This window comes from Podarcis pityusensis (genome assembly GCF_964106645.2).
Source record: "Podarcis pityusensis genome assembly, chromosome: 6".
NCBI classification, from domain to species: Eukaryota; Metazoa; Chordata; class Lepidosauria; order Squamata; family Lacertidae; genus Podarcis; species Podarcis pityusensis.
The window spans coordinates 59,339,675-59,359,574 of NC_138030.1; the positions used below are offsets into that span (position 1 = coordinate 59,339,675).

General features: G+C 42.4%; 1 protein-coding gene across 1 annotated transcript in view; it reads right to left on the bottom strand.

Annotated features, from left to right (window-relative positions):
• DAB1 (DAB adaptor protein 1) overlaps nucleotides 1-19,775 on the bottom strand; it is a 644,236-nt gene extending 624,461 nt beyond the window's left edge. Inside the window, exons 1-5 of the mRNA XM_081011790.1 lie at nucleotides 19,618-19,775; nucleotides 18,632-18,811; nucleotides 12,993-13,120; nucleotides 12,404-12,484; nucleotides 351-433 (exon numbers count right to left, since the gene is read on the bottom strand). The gene's annotated coding sequence lies outside the window, so the exon portion shown is untranslated. The remainder of the gene's footprint in view (nucleotides 1-350; nucleotides 434-12,403; nucleotides 12,485-12,992; nucleotides 13,121-18,631; nucleotides 18,812-19,617) is intronic.
• Nucleotides 19,776-19,900: the final 125 nt, after the last annotated feature.

The following is a 19,900-nucleotide window of genomic DNA, read 5'->3' on the forward strand; positions in this document are numbered from 1 at the left end:
TCCTGCTATATCTTTTTTTCATTACTCTGGTCCACACTGATAACTAATTTCATTCATTTGTACATTTCTGATGCCTGTTTGTTATATACTTTCCTTGCCTACAGCAAAGCTTGCTCATGAATTCATCTGCAACTTCATACACTTCCGTGCTAATCAGAGAAAGTGTTCGTTTCCTAGGCTAGGAAAAGGGATCTCAAATTACATATTTAAAGATGCGTCTCAGCTCAGGGAGAATTAAAATCCCTCATTACCTTTAAAGGAGGCCAACACAACAACTAATAGCTACAACTAAATTCATTCACATCGTTAGTATTCAAGACTGTCCTTTGAACTCCCATCCTTTTGCTTACCAGGCTCACAGCTTGACCTTCCCAAGTCATTGGAATGGATGGATTTTATGGCTTTAGAAACAGCTTTTCATTCTTCTGTGTTCCTGTTGATAACAACCAAGTACAAGATTGGATTTCTCAACCCACAGGTGAAATATTGAAAAGAAATAATCATTTTAACCACCACTGTTTACTGGTGTTAAATAGACAATATTGTTTCTCCATAAGTCAGGGCCCAATGCAGACCTTTAAATGTATTGGCTTAAACAGAAAACACTTTTATCAGATTTAACTATAAGAATGATAATTGCATACATCTACTTCTAATTATTTTTTAGGGAAATCAATGATCAAGCTATTGCAATCTGGTAAAAATCTACATCTTTGCTCACAAAATCTTTCAGAAGAAAATAAATATTTACAGCATCCTCTGATATTCAAATCTCAGCATTTCAGATCTGTTGTTTTCATTAAGTGCTTCATCGTTTCACGGTTCAATAACATCTTTTGCCGCTTTATCCAGGCAATCAATGCTAACTGACTGTTTTTGCAGTATTCAAGTCCAAAAAATTTGGATCAGCTACAATCCTCAGGCTACAATACAAACTCTCTTTGCACCAGACTGGGCAGGTGGAGGGAGCTGGGTTGGGTGGATGTATCCCTTCACTGGCTGCCACTGGTGATGAGCTCCCCTTCCACCCACCCAGAGGTCAGGAAGAAGTACTGCTTGACAGGATATCTGCCAACAGTAGCCCACAGAAGAATCTAAAACAGGGAATTCTGGGGGCTTAAGGAAGAGGGAGTAAGCCAGAAGGCAAGGGGCCTTCTCAGGAGTTGCACTCACCCTATGGAATGCCCTCCCATCAGATGTCAAGGAAATAAACAACTATCTGACTTTCAGAAGACATCTGAAAGCAGCCCTATATTGGGAAGTTTTTAGTGTTTGATATTTTGCTATGCTTGAATGCAGTGCAGCTGCTGGTGAGGCAGTGGCTTAGCTGCTCTGTCACCCTCTGCCAGCAGCTGGCCAGAGTTTGGACATTAGAAAACAGCAGGACTCTTACATTTACCAATAAAATGTTGCACACAACAAGCTATTTTGTGAATATCCAGGCTTGCCTTCTCTTCCTTGAAGGATCTCTCTTTGACTGCAGTTTTAACATCCTGGCACAACTGCCTGCAATGCAGGAATCTCAGCTAGCTAAAGCATCCATGGCAGATGACCACCTGACCTCCACTTAAAAACCTCCAAGGAAGGAAATCAAGGCTTTATCAGGAGAAACTGGCAACACTCCCAGGCACCCGGCTTGGTCTCCTGTTGACCTCCCTGTCTACTTTCCCGGCAAGATCCAGGCAGAGGTCGCGATAGGCGATCTTTCTCAGCGTGAGAAGAATACCCCCCCCTCTTTCCTGCCCCCCCCCCCGGCAGGGGAAAGAGATAGACAGAAACAAGCTCCAGCAGTCGAGTGACAAACACTTCCTGTACTTCCTGTACAAGAGCAAAAGGAAGAGCTTATATTACACTCTGAACTAATTCCGGTGCTTCGCACTGTGAAGTGACTGTCCCTCTGTTTCCCACGGAACAGTCCTAACATTCCATCATGTGCTGTTTTCAAGCTAGCAGCTCGCGGCTGCATTGCTTCTATATCGTAACAGAGTCCACAACCTCCCGAGGAGAACCGTTCCACTGTTGAACAGTTCTTACTGTCAGAAAGTTCTTCCTGATATTTAGTTGGACTCTCCTTTCTTGTAACTGAATTCCATTGGTTTCGATCCTACCCTGAAGAGCAGGAGAAAACAAGCTTGCTCCATGTGCCATGTGCCATGTGCCAGCCCTTTCGGTATTTGTAGATGGCTATCATATCTCCTCTCGGTCTCCTCTTTTCCAGGCTAAATATACTAAACATCGTATAATAGCTCTGCAATACAACAGCACACAACCAAAAAGTATCACACTGGCTGTTCATGCCATGTCAGACTGCTAAATCAAATATCCAAATTCATGGATATTTGGATTCATGAGTGAGCTCACAGATGCCAGCATTGAGTTTTGGGAGAAGAACATTAGAAGGCAGGAAGGTTTGGTCACTGGGGTAAGAGTTAGAATCAGCTGATAAGTCCCAAGCAACAACAACATTTTATTGGTGGCTTCTGCACAGTTAAATGTGCAAAAAGCACTGGTCTATGGCATATGAAAGAATAACACGTTTAATGAGTTCTCACTATGCCAAATTACTTTAGTCTTGTCCTGCCCAGTTCATCCGGTTGCACCAAAGTGGATCTGATTTCCAATCAGAAAGCAAATGAGCACTTGACCTATATATTTCCTTTCATATTTATCCACACCCCAACTTCTGTTTTCAATGACTGCACAAGAACAATTCCTGTGGGGGTCTCCATTCATTTCAAAGAAACATAACTAGCAACAAACTCAGTGAAACATGGAATGGAGAGTTCTGTTCTTCCGTTGTAAAGGATGGAGAAATAATACACACCTGAGCTTCAGGGTTCAGAATATTGGTTTGGAAAAGTATTTTAAATAATAGGTTTACCTGGAGAAAGTAAATTGATGTAATTGCCATGTTAGCTTCCCCTCATGCAATATTCTGAGAATCTATAAATATACCAATATAAATTCTGATCTGACACAGACCAGAGTAACACTACTCATATCAGTGGAGGTCTCCTGGATTTACACCACTTTCAGAAAGTAGCTTTTCTGTATTTAGCTTTAATTTAAAAATAAATGAATTTTCCACAACACTGACAGTATTGACCTTGCATATTATCCAAATAGAAATTTTTAATGAAACAAGAATAACACAAGAGTACATTTATAATAGATATGCAAATATTGGTCTTTTCTTAAAGGTCTCCCCATCTACACTCATGGGGCTTGCTTGCCTTACGTGGGAGGTGAACCCAGTGTGCATTTATTAAAGTGACAGCAAAAAAAGGAGTTCATAGCTACAGTCAGAACATCAATTAGATTTTTTTTTATAAAAAAAGAAACGAAACATTACAAAATAATTCTGTTTCTGGAGCCCTCTGTCTAAGAGAGATCATATATTAATTTGTCTCCTTCCTCCTCAGCCCAGCTTTAACTGTTGTCATTCCAAAGCAAATCCCTACCTTGGATGGACAGATTAAAAACAACAACATATAGCCCTTCTATATTCTATAACAATCATTCTTATAGAATTCTACAATGGTACCTCGGGTTACAAACTTAATTCATTCCAGAGGTCCGTTCTTAACCTGAAACTGTTCTTAACCTGAGGTACCACTTTAGCTAATGGGGCCTCCTGCTGCTGCCATGCTGCCACCACGCGATTTCCGTTCTCACCCTGTGGCAAAGTTCATAACCCGAGGTAGTACTCCCAGGTTAGCGGAGTTTGTAAGCTGAAGTGTCTGTAACCCAAGGTGTTTGTAACCCAAGGTACCACTGTATGTGTCTTTATCTTCTTTTGTCAAGCATAATTAACATTCTATGTGCATGAGTAGGCTGGTTTACCAGGGATTGGCGGGGGGGGGGGGGTGGCAGTGCAAGCATAAATAAATAAATAATCTAACTTCCCGTGTAAGCTTTGTGGTAGCAAATTAGGATGAATGTTCAATAAACAGGTCCTCTGGAGGAGCCTTTTCTATTTAAAAGTGAATTTGTTGTGCTAGGGCAGCAGAGCCCTTTAAGCTACTTTCCTTGCACAGATCTAAATTATCAACATGCTTTTGACTCACTCCTGCAAAATACTTTGAGTCTGGAGGCACCCTTGGGAGAAATGCTAGTGTACAATTAGCAACAGTTCTCTCCAAATGTTCAAATGGCAAGGGATGTATTTGCTTCTGCCTTGTTTTCCAACACCTACATTCCACCCCACCCCCCAAGAAGTAACCATCAGGGTCATCAGGGGTTAGCATTGTGAGGTATCTGCAGAGGCCCACACCCTAGCCCTACCCACTGCTGATCACTACTATCTCAACCTTGATGGCAACCGTCAGGCCCAGACAAGCAGGGGAAAGGACATGGTGCTTTAAGTTGCAGACATGTGCCTAGAAACACGACACAAAAGGTAATCTGGATGTGCCCTAAATTACTCATGATGACCACATATTTTCTTAGGGGAGGGGATGCAGCTCCATATAAGAGCACCTGCCTTGAATGCAGAAAGTGCCAGGTTCAATCTCTAACACCTCCACATGAGACTGGAAGCATCTCCAGTCTGTGACCTCAGAGAGCTTCTGCCAATCAGTGTAAACAATACTGAGCTACATGGACCAATGGTATAAAGGCAGGTCCCCATGTTCCTTTTCCCCACCAGCTTTCCTGACTGGTTGCCTTTGGTGACTAATTCCATTCTTTCTTTTCTCTTATACCTCTGCTTTGCTGTGGCTGTGTGCGTACACACTTAGATGTGCTCAAGCGATTAGCCTTGGGAATATTATGGTTTATATATTGAGTGGACATAATTGATTTGTTCTCAGATTATTTAATGGCAGCAGGTGGCAGCTCCCTAGCAAAGAACGGTACGCCAGCGACAAATTACTTTCTCATATGTTATGCTTGTTTCCTTCATTATGGAATGTACTTAAATGCAGCAAGGCAAAGTCAGATGAGGAAGCCACAATTGATTTCATATACATTTGCAATGACCCTGTGACAGATTTTGTGAGCTGGTCTAGAGCATGGCCAATGACCAGCGAGGATGATTGCTGTAGTCTAAGAATGCCAGGAGGGCTTCAGTTCCCCAACCTGAATTTAGGATGTTGATTCTACACCCTCACCACACAGACACATCATCTTACCTGCCTGACAGAGCTAATAAGGCTCTGTGCTGGCTGAAGCTGATGGGAATTGGAGTCTAACAATATTTGGAGGTCTACAAGTTCCCCATCCGTGCCATAGATTATGTGTATTAGCATACCCCTTAACTGTCCTGGGGGAAAGGGACATCCTGTTTTTTCCTGCAAGAGCATGATGGACATTTTGGACACCGTGCTGCCACACAGTTTGGGGACATGATCTTGCCCTGAAAAATAGCTTTTTGGGAAGCCACCATCTTGTGTGCCACTCCCAAATGCACATTTTGGGGTTGCCATGCTTGGGGGAAAAATTTTTTTCTCCAGGGCCACAAACTTGCACAGGTCAAGTGACTCACATGGAAGTGCAGCCCCAGAAGATGGTTTTTCCATTCATCGTATTGGAGGGTATGTATCAGGTATTATCTGCAAATATTAGAAGAAGTTGGTCTCACTGTGTACCATGCCAATGGGTTAGGTGTGGGGAAAGCACAAGCAGATTCAGAGAGAGGGGTCGGTATCCTGTACCCACTAATCACCAATCCAAACAGTAGCTAGAAAAGAGTTAAATTCATTCTCAGTCTTCCTTCCTCTGAGCTCTCTCTGGCATTTCCAAATCTGCTTCAGGCAGTTGGGGGGTAGGGATTGCTGTAAAACAATTGCAGCAAACAGCATTGAAAAAAGGAGAGCATTTGCACATTTAAGGAGCTTGGGGAAATACCGTTCCTTGCTCCTGTGAAAATACTACATTTGATCTGAACATCGAAATGAGTGAATGTTCTGTACATCTCTGAACGTTGCCGCTTGTATTTCATAATCATTCTTCTGTGGTTCTCCTGGTTTAAGTCGTGAAACCAATATGAAGACATTTTCACACAGACAGGTGCAGTCTCAGCCTCAATCAATCATTCTGTAATTAGGAGCCTGTCAAGAAGGGCTAAATATATGTTCTGGGATTTCAGCACTCCTGCAAGCTTTGTGGATGCAAAAGTTTGCCAGGGAGGAAACTATGGAACAGCAGCATCTATAGACATCAGAGACAGAAATGCTAATTTGGCTTCTGCCTATTGTTGCATAGTAATTAAGTGCCAATCCTCACAACTTTCTGGGATGGCAGAAAATGGGCTGAAAATGATACTGACCGTTGTTTGGCTAACGTCCTCATGCAATACACTTTTGGGAAATAGGCATAGATGTACCAACTCATGACCTGCACTTGTGGTTAGGTGCACAAACTATTGCTTCACCACAAGGCAACCAATATGCTGGTTTGTTTCAAATCAACTTTCTGAGAAGATTCATCAGGCTACCACACACTCCTTTCAGCAGATTCCATATCTCCACCCCTTCCTTCTGAGTAGTCAAACAACAGTTTGAGGGAATAACAGCTGAGGGTGGGAGAGAGCAGCGACTGTAAAGCAAGAAGTTGTGAGCTTGGCCCATCACGCAGAGATCCAGAACTGGTGGTGCTGATGCTCATTGGCACCAGTAGGGCAGAAGACAGTGAGGCCAACAGTAGATGGGAGCCGGAGCCAATGACAAGCAGAGTGAATGGCAGTTTTGCCTCGTCCTCCATCCTACTGAGTTCTATGATGGCAACATTCAGGAAGAGGAAGCTGACAGCCAATGTCAACCCCCTGGGCTGGATGTTAAGCAAGATGGTAGGCAGGTGGGAGTTGTCTGAGGCAGACCGAGGCTGGTGGGACATCGCACCATTTGCCCTAATGCCTGGGATCCACAAGTGAAATAGTTCACTGGAGAAATCAGATGAGATGACACCCAGAGCCCTAATACAGAATAGGAAGTGCCACATAAGAAAGTACAGGGCTCAGGGAAAAGAAACAGATGCCTTGAGAGACTCAATCATCCAAGCCAGGAATAGCAAACATTTGGCCACCCAGACATTCTTGTGCCCAGTAATCCCCAGCCAGGATGGACAGTGGCCAAGGATGATGGAAGTTTTAGTCCAGCAACATCTGCACTGCATTGGGAGGGCCACAGCTTTTAACTCAGGCTTCCCACACAACCCTCCAGATTTTCAAGGCGCACATGGAACCGTGTAGGACAAATTGGTTAAAATCACTCCCCTCTCCACTTCCAACAGTGGAGAAATCCTATGAGCAGAGTTCCCCTTGTGGAATCTCTGGATCCAAACCACTGGCTTTGAATGGATTTGTGAATGTTAACAACCATCCATTGTACATGGTTTTCCTTTGCTGTGTCTAAGTGAGCAGCAAAATAAACTTCTCTTTCTGTAAGAAAATTTACAATAGATCTGTGGCTGTGATTGGATTCTAGCAAAAGGGTCTCCCTTCAGTAATCAGCACCTCTTTTGTTGAATGCACAGGATGAAAGTTGGTTAAGGCTATAGCCAGAAAAGGAAATGTAAAGAATACAATTGAATTAAGAGTGCTATTAAATACAGGGGGAAGTTATCTAACATCTGCTTAATTGTAACTCCTCTTAGCAGGTAATATCAATGATCCATCAATCAGAGAAAGCGGGGCTTGGAGGAAAGCATGGGAGAGGGGATAAGAAAATCAATATGCAGTAGACGCGGTGGACTAATAGAAAATCAGTATCTGTGGTGCTGCTGCTCACTCACTTGAGATGCCAACACTTTCTAACAAGAGTTTCTGCAAGTGAGTGCCAGGCTGCTGCTGTACTGGGGCAGACAGCAATAAGTGGCCACCGTTCCTGACCAGTAATGGAGGAGAAGTTCAGGTAAGGAACAGTCCAGCTCCATGAGGTGCTCAACACACTTCCCCAAGAGGCATTATATTCCACCATGCAATATTTTGGAAATATGAAAACAGGAGAAGTGTGGCATGATAAGGAAAAGAACAGGAGACTGTGTTTTCTTAATGCAAGAAAGCTGTTATACTTGCACACAAACAACAGGTACAATGGTTACAGGGCCTGATGAAATGTAGCTTATGCCTTCAGCAGCCCTAGGGTAAATGGCTGTTTTTCGGAAAGACATGGTTCAATGGCAGAGCACATGCTGTGCATGCCAAACATGGTGGCTTCATTCCCTGGTATCTTCAGACAGACTGGAAAAGAAGGCTGCTCTCTGAACCTGGAGAGCCATTTCCAGTCAATATGAAGCTAGATGGACTAATGGTATGACTTGATTTGAAGGCAACTTCCTGCATTTCCAGTTATATACACACTTAAGACAAAGTCATGTGTCACCTACAGTTGAGCACAATTAGGCTCAAGCGACGCTACAGTAATAAACCGCTTGTGTGGGAAATGGCTTTGCCAATGATAGAAGATGTGATAGGTTATTATAAAGTGGCCTTCCCCCATAAGGTGCACTCCAGACCCTGACTGCATGGTCAATGGTCAGGGCTTGTGGGAGCAGTGCTGCTCAACATCTAGAGGGTACAAGTTCAGGAAGGCTGTTCTATAGCAGGCTATTGGTCTTTTAGCACCCGTGATTCTCTATAGTTGTTGAAATCCTTCCAACAATCTACCGGCTCCTAATAATGGTTTATAAATAACACCTTTATAGGAAATATGTGCTTCATACACTGAAAATAATGAATATGCATTTTCCTTTCTTTCCCAGCTCCCATCTGCAGGGAACATATGCCACGCACAGCCATTCCAAAAGATCAGAAGAAGGTCTAAAGTACACAAGCTATAAAATATGCAGACTACGTCCTCACACAGAAAAATCACATTCCTAAACGGGAGGGGAGAGGTGGTGAGAAGCCACTTTGCTGTTAATGAGGGTTTAATTAATTGTCAGCTTGGCTCAGTCATTGAGGGCTTTCACCTCTGTCCCAGAATGTCACGGTTGCCAGGCCTACATTGGGGTCTGAATTCATTGCCAGTGCTGACACTGCAGTCTTACATTAGAGGTCCCAACCTTCCTATAAAGTGCTTCAGCTGTAAGGGTCTTCTGGTCTCCAATGGCAACTCCAGCTGGTAGGTGAAATGATGCTGGCTGGCACTTTTCAGACAGAGTACAGATGGAGCCACTTTCTCTCCCTCTCCCTCTCAACAAAAAACCCTGTCCAATGAGAATAAACTAGGTTCTAAAAAGAACCACAGCTGTGTGCTAGCACATCATAACAGGGTGCATGTGAGGTGGGGCAATGGACAGAGAATTGTGTTTGATCAAAGAAGGTTCAACTCCCACAGCACAGCCATGGGTGGCCCTGAAGCAAGTCAGTGTCTGTCCAACGGTGCTTCATATGTTAGCGATCAGCTCCAAAATGCATGAAGGCATCGGCTTGTGAGAGTCATCACAAGAATGAAAATCAGACACCAGTCTTTAGGATATATATACAACCTTTGCACATAAAGCCTGAACACAGGATAGAAGGGCTTGCAGCATTAACACTCCAATATATCTTGCCTATCCAAGCCACAGCCCAGAGCAAGACAAGCCTTTGTCTTTCCAGCTTCCAGTAGCAACCAAAACTCTCTCTCTTACACAAACACACAGACCACCTCCTACCTGTTCTCCATCCTAGGATGATATGTCAAGCCAGGTGAGGGGGCAATGCTTACCACATTAAGACCAATACCTTACAAACAGACTGCTTTGACTTTTTAAACAGATTCTTCTACTAGATTCTGTAACTTCACTAGATACAGAATCACAGGCCAGGAAATCATGCAGAGTGACACACACACACCCAACAACATATACAGTGGTACCTTGGGTTACGAACTTAATTCGTTCCAGAGGTCCGTTCTTAACCTGAAACTGTTCTTAACCTGAGGTACCATTTTAGCTAATGGGGCCTCCCGCTGCTGCCACGCCATTGCCGCGTGATTTCTGTTCTCATCCTGAGGTAAAGTTCTTAACCCAAGGTACTACTTCCAGGTGAGCGGTGCCTGTAACCTGAATTGTTTGTAACCCGAGGTACCACTGTAACAGTATTATTTCCATAGTTGCATCATGTCCCATTACTGCATTTTCCATGTGTATGCTTCTCTGCTATGATGAGGCACCACCAACAAAAAAGGCTTCCTATTCAATATCCCCTAATTTAGTATCCTAGTTCAGTATCTCCTAGTTAAGATTCTCCCTGCCCCCATGGCAGTGTAGAGGGTAACCTTTGATAAGAGGAAGTATGACTGACACACTTGCACAAGACTGACATCATGTCTTATTTTAATTGTGAGAGCAACTTTTAACTTTAGCCTGTAAAAATGAATTACAATCTTATTCCAAGATCATTTTCAACAATATTGGTTGCTAGCAAGCTCTTGCTGCTTCTTTTGCATTGGCTTCCCTTTCACCAGCCTAGTTTAGGGCCAGTTCACACATCTATTTAAAACTGTTGTATCCAGCAAACACAAGCATGATGGGTGAGCTACCAAAGAGTAATAGCAGCAGCTATTTCATCAGCCCATAGTAGGCAGAGTGTACAAGGACTACTGGGCCACTTCACCTGCTCAGCTAAGAGGCCAGCAACTTTTAGGTCCTCCTCTCCTTGAACTCTTTCCAATTCAGCTGGTTGTTACAAGAAGTCTTAACTAAGAGCTAGTAGCTGAGTTTGCTTCCCCCACTTCCTCCTTCTCCTTTTCCTTTGTTGTCATGTCTTTCAGATTATAAGGCTGAGGGTTGGGACTACCTTTTCCCTGATTCCTGCATATTGCTCTGCAAACTTTTTGTAGGATGAAGAGCAGGGTAAAAATATTGAAATAAATAAGTAAGTAATCAGAGACAGAACATATGCACAATACTTTTTCACTGATATTTTTCACACGTTTGACTGAGAGTTGTCAAGTACTGAATAATCAAGTTATTGGAGATCAAGAAATTTGTGAACCTGACCTCAGAACCTGGGGAACTGAGTGTTTTGTTGTATGCTGTTTACATAGAAATTCACTACAAGGGGAATTAATGGTAGAATTAAACTTCATTCATGGGACTCAGCTACATTAATAAAGAAACAACAATTTGAAAGCACTAGAAACATACAACAGCAGATGGCACCAGAAAGCAGGAAATTTTTATACACAGTTTTCCATAGGGGTTTCCCCCCCTTTTGTTATAACGATCCAATTCCTGACTTATTTATAGCATTTTTTCCTATGTGTAGATCCACCTTGGATGAGGTCTCAGAGCTTACAGATCAGTAATAACTTCTCCAGACAAGTCACACCACCAAGGTGACCTCCTGGGTTATAGCTGTTTCTCTTAAAGGATATTTAGTTGATAATGTATACATTGCACTGAGCATCATCCCTGGAGAAGTGAGCATCATACTGATAGCGGGGGGGGGGGGGGATGACACAGTTCACTCTCTTTTGTACGGATTTTTAGGGGCCCAGGACAAGCTAAAGCCAATCCCAAAATCACCTGACCCACAAAGGGAAGTAGTGGGCATATTTATCTGCTGGTAGATTTATGCCCAAAATGTCATGGTTTGTTGTTTTAAAGTTCACTCTGATACAAATGAATGATGGTCTATCATGCTGATTTGTAGAGCAAGGTAGTCCTAACATCACTACATTCGACATTAGCTTCCTACACTTAGTGAGGCTTAGCAAGGGAAAGAGCTGTATAAAATGGATGGCTACATAACATTTAGTACAGAAGATGCTTCTGGATGACAGCTTTAAGAGTATAGTACCACAGGAGGGAGGAAAAAGCTCTTTGTTTGGTCTCCTGTTAATATTGGTGTAAATAAAATGCCTTGCATTCCTCTATATAAATTTAATTAGATTTATTTCTGAGATATTGTGTTCCCTTTTTATTTGGTGTGCTGGACTTAGTGCTCTGCTACCATAAAGATATTGAAAAGATGCCATCCAGATTATGAAATAACACGTAAGAAATTTAAGAAAGCTAGCTTCACTGAGGTAGATTTTTATTTTTCAATAAATCACCACAAATCTTTAGATAACAATTTTCACAGGCTAAAAGGGCTGGAGAGATAAATTTAAGTCACTGTGAAATGTCTCCCCATTTCCCTGACAGCATAACTTTTTAACGGGAAAAAGTAGGCATACCTCCACCAAAGGTACACAGTGCTCAGCTCTTGACTGCACTGTAATAAGATATGGAGGTTTTACAGTGCACCTAAGGTACGAGCTATTATTTCCTGAATCTGCAGTCCAAAAGAACTTTTTCAGTGATTTTCTCTCACCTCCTGCTCTGTAAGGGATACTTAACTTCACCCATTATGTTTTTTCAGGGGGGATGCCTAACGTTTTAAAGGCACAAAATGTAACTAAGATAAATGTGTGTCAAAACATGTGGTACCTGCAAGTCTACCAAATCACAGACTGAGGGAGGCCACGCTTACCTTTCCTCTGTGCTTTCAGTCGGAGGAAACGGTAATCCACACAAAACCCGAAGTGCCGTTTGCTTCGATTTGCAGGGGAAACTACAGAGCAGAAAAAGTGGGGTACACTCAGACACAGAGCTTTAAAGTGTAGACCTGTGGGCCTTGAAAGAGTGGGGCAAAAGGTGAGGATAAGCCCTGAGCACCCGTGAAGCTGAATTAGAGCACTGGTCCATCTAGGTTACCATTGTCTGCCACCAGGGATGGGGAAACCTGTGATCCTCCAGTTGTTGTTGGACTACAGCTCTCATCACCCTCCACCTGCAAGGCCAGTTGTTAGGGATCATGCAAGTTGCAGTCCAACAACATCTTAGAGGCCACATGTTTCCCATCCCTGGCCTACACTGACTGGCAGTGGCTCCTGGAGGCATCACTCTGGAGGCTTTCTCAACTCTGCCTAGCAATCATTGGGTTCTAAACCAACAGCTTGACATGACTTGCTCTGTGGAGAGATGGAGGCAAGGAGTGTTACCATTGCATACAAGGAGGGGAAGGGACATTAGGGTTCCGGCAGGCTGCAATGGGAGCCCAAGTGCAATGAAGTACTCACCTGTTTCACAGTGGGCAAGATCTCAGATATTTGCAGTGACTTGAGAGCCTAAGGTTCAGGGTGGGCTGCAGACCAAGGTTCTTCAAAGGTTCTTCAAATTTTCTGCACTGTCAGAAGCCCTCAGATTTCTAGAGGATAAGAAAGCCTCTTGTCAACAACCAGGAGAAATGTGATGGCGGGATCATAAAATGCTGCCTCATACTGAGTCAGATCATTGGTCCATCTAGCTGCATATTGTTTATACTGACTGGCTGCAGCTCTCAAGACTTCAGACAGGAGACGTTTCCAGTTCTTTTGAAATGCTGAGGATGGAACTTGAGTCCTTCTGTATGCAGCTCAGATGCTCTACCACTGAACTACAGCCCTCCCCCTATACGTTCAAAGAATAAGCAGATCTGTCTGGGTAGTTAGTATGCAAGGTAGTTCTACAAAATGAATGTAGCTATGAAGGATGCGTTCCCTTGCAATGAGGGAGAAGTTTGTATGTTTGTCAGGACAGCCTTTTAGATAGGAGGTTAACTTTCACGGAATGTTCAGATTCCACCGAGGACAAGGAAGCCTAGAAATGCCCTTAAATCATGTCTTGAATTAAGATGCTTTCTTGACCCAGAGGCTGATTTTTAGTGTTTGTAACATGGCATCTGCTTAGTATGAAACATGCAACACCTGTTTAATGAGACGAGTATGGAGTTGCATTGCCTCATGAATTCTAACTGTTTTCAACTTGCAATTATGCAAGGGAAATTTCCATAGCAACTTAGTTTCTTGACCTCCTGGACTGAATTCATAGGAGTGCGATCAACAGTAGCTTTGTCAGAAAATAGATTGGGAGACCATCTGTTGAAGCAACTGACTACCCCATCTGGCCAGCGGCTGCCTTACTACCCTTTCCATTCCCTCGGGCTAGAGACCTGGAAAAGGAGGGATGTATACATTTGGCTCCTTTGAACCACCTGATGACAGCAAAAACTAGATTGGACATTTATCGGCTCTGGAGGATGAAGTGAGCATGTTCTCCCTCAGGCTTGCATTAATGAGATAAGGCAGGGAGTGAAATTAGAAAATATAATCATGCATTGCCTCATAGTTTGCAATTACAGCTACAAGATTCGGCAACGTAACATATTCAAATGATAAATATAAATTCTGGAGGGTGTAAAGATGCTGTGTGTACACAGAACCATATATTCCTTAGTGGGTCAGTTATCAGGACTGGGGTGATGGTCATTACCTTGCTTCTGTTATTATGAGGAAGAAGCTGTCCAGCAATGCTATATCTTGTTATGAGGTGCACAAGCCAGAACTCCTTGGATTTCCAAAAGCTTTTATACCGTTTACTGTAACCATCAATCCTCTCTATTCTCAGAATTAGATGGCTTTGTTGGATATATCCACGTTATAAGCTCAACCACGGCCATACAATAGCCCCTTTACAGGCAACCACTTCAAAAGATGAAGAAGGATTGTCAGATCGACATCCCCAGATATAAGGGCCACTGCAAAGTATAACCCTGGAGCTTCAGCCTCTGCTTGATGTAGTGCTGAGGAGTTGGTTTGTTCAATAATAAAGGCTATCCATTACTTCTATGGAGCCGTAATGTTTAGGAAAGGGGGGCATTCCTTTAAAACAAAGGGTTGTCTGGTAATAGGCAGTAGAAGTAATGTCCAGGCTTATACTGCAGAAAATAAAAAGGTATACGAAAGAAAAGAATGGCATTTAAATGCATCCATGAGCTATTGTGTTTTTGTGCGTGTGTTGCTGTGCTCCCTGCCCCATAGCCATCTGTCTTAACTTTCTGTATATTTTCATCTGCTCATCATTAAGCCTGAGACCTTAAAGTGTTTTCTGTAGTGAAAGGCAACACCCACGCCACACCACCTTGTTTCCCAGTCGCTATCAGAAATAATTAAGGGAATTCATATCAAATCAGGGAAGCCATCTTATGTAGCTGAAGAAATAATCCAGCCCCTAAATTAGGTCTGGTGTGAATCAGACTCCGGACTCGCTTCTTTCTATTTCCCAAAGTTACCTGAATGAAACATGAGTGAGGGAAAGCTGGTAGGAGGTTCCACAGTGAAACCTTTGTTAGGTTCTAAATGTCGATATGATGCCATGTACCATATCTATTTTCTGTGGTTGGCTGACTGCTTTTGGGACTGAAGTGGTTTCCTCTGAAGTACCCAGCACATTGGTGGATTGAATAAAAGTTTGAACTGGCTGACTACAAAGTTTGTAAGCAGCAATTTTCTAATTTTTTCTTTGGATTCAGAAATTTGCATTGTTCATACATTAAAACCAAGTACTTATGCACTTTGTTCTTTGTGGGCAATTACTGTGCTGCTTTACATTACGTATAGTTCAAGAAAATTTGTTCATTTTAACTATTTGCAGGTTGTTATTATTATTTATTTAACTTATTAGTCGCTTTGCATTAGCATCTCAAAGTAACTTATATTATAAATAAACTATAACGTGCAAAAAAACAAAATAAGTCAAAGCAAAGCACAATATGAGACAATTAAACTGTAAAATGTATTCACCTAGCACTGAAAAAATATCCCTGGAGAGAGCCTTCCATAGAGGAAATGGTTTAGAACTCAAACATACCAATAAAAACATGAGATGGAGATGAGTGCTGCAGAAAAGCATCTCATAGAATCATAGAATTGTAGAGCGGGAAGGGAGCCCAACCTACAATGCAGGATTCTCAACTAAGGCATCCAAGACAGATAGCCATACAACCTGTGCTTTAAATCCTCCAACGAAGGAGAGTTCACTGCCTTCCAAGGAAGTCTGTTCCACTGCTGAACAGCTCTTATTGTCAGAAAGTTCTTCCTGATGTTTAGTTTTATTATGTTTTTATATTCTGCTGGAAGCCACCCAGAGCTGCTGGGGAAACAAATCCAGATAGGCAGGGTATAAAACAACAACAACAACACTTATGAATATCCTTTCTTGTAACATAATTCCCTTAGTTTGGGTCCTACCCTGTAAAGGTAAAAGTAAAGGGACCCCTGACTGTTAAGTCCAGTCGTGGACGACTCTGGGGTTGCAGCGCTCATCTCGCTTTACAGGCCGAGGGAGCTGGCGTTTGTCCACAGACAGCTTCCAGTTCATGTGGCCAGCATGACTAAGCCACTTCTGGCGAACCAGAGCCGTGCACGGAGCAGGAAAAAACAAGCTTCCTCCATCTGCCATGTGGCAGCTTTTTAGATATTTGAAGGTGGCTATCATATCTCCTCTCTGTCTCCTCTTTTCCTGGCTACACTTAGCCAACATCCTTAACCGTTCCTCATCAGACTTGTTTTCCAAATCATGTTGGTTGCCTTTCTCTGCACACATTCTAGCTTGTCAATATCATTCTTAAATAGTAATAATAATAATAATAATAATAATTTTTTATTTATACCCCGCCCTCCCCAGCCAAGGCCGGGCTCAGAGCGGCTTACAAGCAATAATAAAAACAAGATGAATGATTACAACTTAAAAACAAAAATAAAATACAACATTAAAATAATGGAACATTAAAATATTAAAATGTAGCCTCATCGCAGGAGGAGAAGGAAAAGAAAAAAGAAAGAGAGGGAGGGAGGGAATCCCAGAACTAGACATATTACTCCAGGTGTGGTCTGACTAAGGCAGAATAGAGTGAGACTATTACTTCCCTTGATCAGGACGCTATACTTCTGTTGACGCAACCTAGCATTAGGGTTTTTCCCCTGCTACATCACAATGGTAAGTTTGCAGTCTATGAAGACCCTTAAATCCCTTTCTGGCAAGCCCAACTTATATTTGGACAGCTGGTTCTTCCTCCCTAAGTATAGAACCTTACATATGTAACAGCTACAGTTTAAGACCATTTAATGAGAGGAAGCCAACTGAAATGCTCAGCACTCTGTTAAGGCACTCAGAAGTGGAAGAGGAGCAGCAGTGTTCTCATGACAACATTCTCAAAATGAGCAGATTGCTGCTCCCATGCACTCCAGTCTGACTTCCAGATTGCAGTGTTCCCAGCCTCAACAGGGTGCAAAGAAGGTCCTTTTCTCAGATGGCTCTCCCAGTGCATACCAACAAGGCACTGAAATTGCCAAAGCTATCAAGATTTTTTTACCGTAGCCAGTTATTGTACAGAAAGTTTGCTAAGATGCATTTCCACTAGAACAGCAAAGAAAATGTTTTCCGCTCAGAATTGCTTTGCACATTTCTGTTCCTGACAAGTATTAATAGAACCGCATGTGAATGTCTGTTTTGTTTTAGAATTAAATGTGCCAGAAAGCCAATATTAGCTTCCCAGCAAGTCTCCACCCCCTCATCTGTATAATAAAGTTTATTATAAATTAAAATTTAACAAAGCTGATAAAATATATGTAAATTTATATAAAGCTATACCGTAATTCATTGATCCTAAATCTAAAGCAAGTCAATAAAATAGTACAGTAAGTGAAGTGAAGTGTAACTATACAATCATACCACAGAAAACTCTTAGACATGAAAATATCCATACCTCACTTTCATAAAATAAATAAATGGTAAGCTTAAAAAAAATCTCACTTTTCATCTACCGCCCCTCTATCACAGGTGTGGAAACTGTAGTTTGGAACAGATACTGTAGTTTGGAAAAAATACTAAGAGTATTAGGAATTCTGTTCCAATTCTCTCCCCAGCAAAGACTCTCGCACCATATATAAGTGAGCTACCATTAAGCCAGTTAAAGCTTAGAGCCAAAAACAAAGAAGTGTAGTAGCCATGGATGGGTGGGTGACACAGGGATAGGCTGTTGTCCTCCATGGCCAATGTTGTTCAGACAGACTAAAAGGAAAGCAGTAGATTTGCTGAATTTATTGCAGACAGGAGTGGCTGCCTGGTATCACCTGACTGCCAGGTCCAGAAGATACTGGCTATATCCTCTCTTGAACTGTCTGCTGCAGTTCTTTCCTCTGAGCAGCAGTCACATTGGTACAGGAAATAAGAAATCAGTCCCTAATGCCACCGTGCCTGGCAATACTAGCACTATTCATTTGGCAGTCTACTGCACCTTGGCAGTACTATGGCTGCTGCTTATATTGTTAATTTTCTATGCATCAATAAATGCCAAGATGTCCAGGATACGACAACTGCAGTGCTGCAGTTGCTTTGTCCTAGATGTCTTGGCATAATTTCATTTATGGTAGTGTAGGAAATGAACAATATAAGCAGCAGACATAGCCAAATACATGTGCACAGCATGGTCAGTGCTTTTAATTTGAAATAATCAGCTGCCCGTTATAACCACACACAAGATGCTACTTAATGCTATACTATGTACTATTTAAAAAACAGCAGCTCAACATGACCTAGAGTCCCCTGGAACTCTTAAGTGCTTACCACCCCATCACAAACAAAGCCATACTGTCTGCCATTGCTTTTATTACTGCATAAACCCATTAGTTCCAAATATGTGGCTCCAGTAATGACAGTATACCGCCATGGATGCTGCAATACAATTGGGTTAAAATATTCATTACAATAAGTATTAAGCAACCTAAATTTAGTGCATCAAATAAGATTGGCAATTAGGGTTAATTTGAATGAAATACTTAATATACTGTGATTAATGTGTTCTCTGCATTTTTATTCAGTTAAAGTTAATGGAAATTACTTATGCTGATAAATAATTCCATCGAAGTGCTCTTAAACGTGGAGCATAACAGGTGTCGTCCATGTTCTTGCCACTGCTGTTGTCCTGGGGATGTGCTGTTAATTTGCCATTAGTAATTTATGCTGCATCTTCTTATCTTTGTATTATTCATTTTCTGCTTAAACATCAGGCAAGCAGTCCCTGCAGGGAAGAGATTAAAGACAGATACAAGTGAGGAAATATTTTTTTCTTGCCCCACCTTGCAGAACTCAACAAGAGAGCATGAAAGGGCACTTAACGCTGATTGACAGCAGCAAAGAGGGACTTCAGCCACTTCCTAAACATACTGTGCATTCATTAGCAGAGCCTAATTCAGAGCTTCTTCTCTGAATGGTTTTACCTCATATGATACAGACTTGTGCGCTTAAGTTCCTAGATGGTCACAGAAGTCAGCGATTTTGAGCCACTCCAAAAGTTGCCAATTTTTTGTGTGCCAGTGGGCACATCTGGGATTTTAAACAACTGCACTGGCTGCCAGACACAAAATGGCGGCCATGTGGGTGGGCCACATGCCATAATACAACATGGCTGTTGTGGGGCGTGCCATGACACAAAATGGCTGCCGCAAGCAAAAGAGCCCAAAAAAGAGACAAGGTTCCAAAATAGTCCAGACATGCCCCCCTCCCCCACCATCAGCTACCCCATCAAGGGTGGGGAAAGGTAACTACACCACCACACTCATCCACAGCTGAGAGGGTGGGGGTCCAATGCTTGCATTCAACAATATGAGAAAATGTTTAAGGGGTGTGTTTAGGGTAAGGGTGGCTGAGCCAGTGCAAACAGGAACTGAGCAGGAAAAGATAAGAGTCTCTCTCATGCATTGTGGATTTTTGAGGGAATATTTACTGAGACCTATCATGGTCAATGCATGTTGTGGAGGGTAGGGGTGATTTTTTTATATAAAAAAATCAATCCTCCAGTCAGACTGGGAATATCCCCTCCCTCACCCAGGTTAGGATATTCCACCATTCTTCAGCAAAGTAAGCGGCTCATGCACATGTTAAACAAAGCTTTAATAATAAAGAAAATTTTAACACAGTATCATACTGTCTGAGAGAAACTAAAACAACATCATGAGGCAAGAATGACAGTTGGCCTCTCTAACTGAACACCCGAAGGGAGGGGCTGATTCCAGAGCACAACACAAAAGCCCCGCCCACCAGATGCCAGACGTTTTACTATTCAAATAAGGCCCCAGTGTTTTTCTTACGATGCAGGAGCTACTACTGG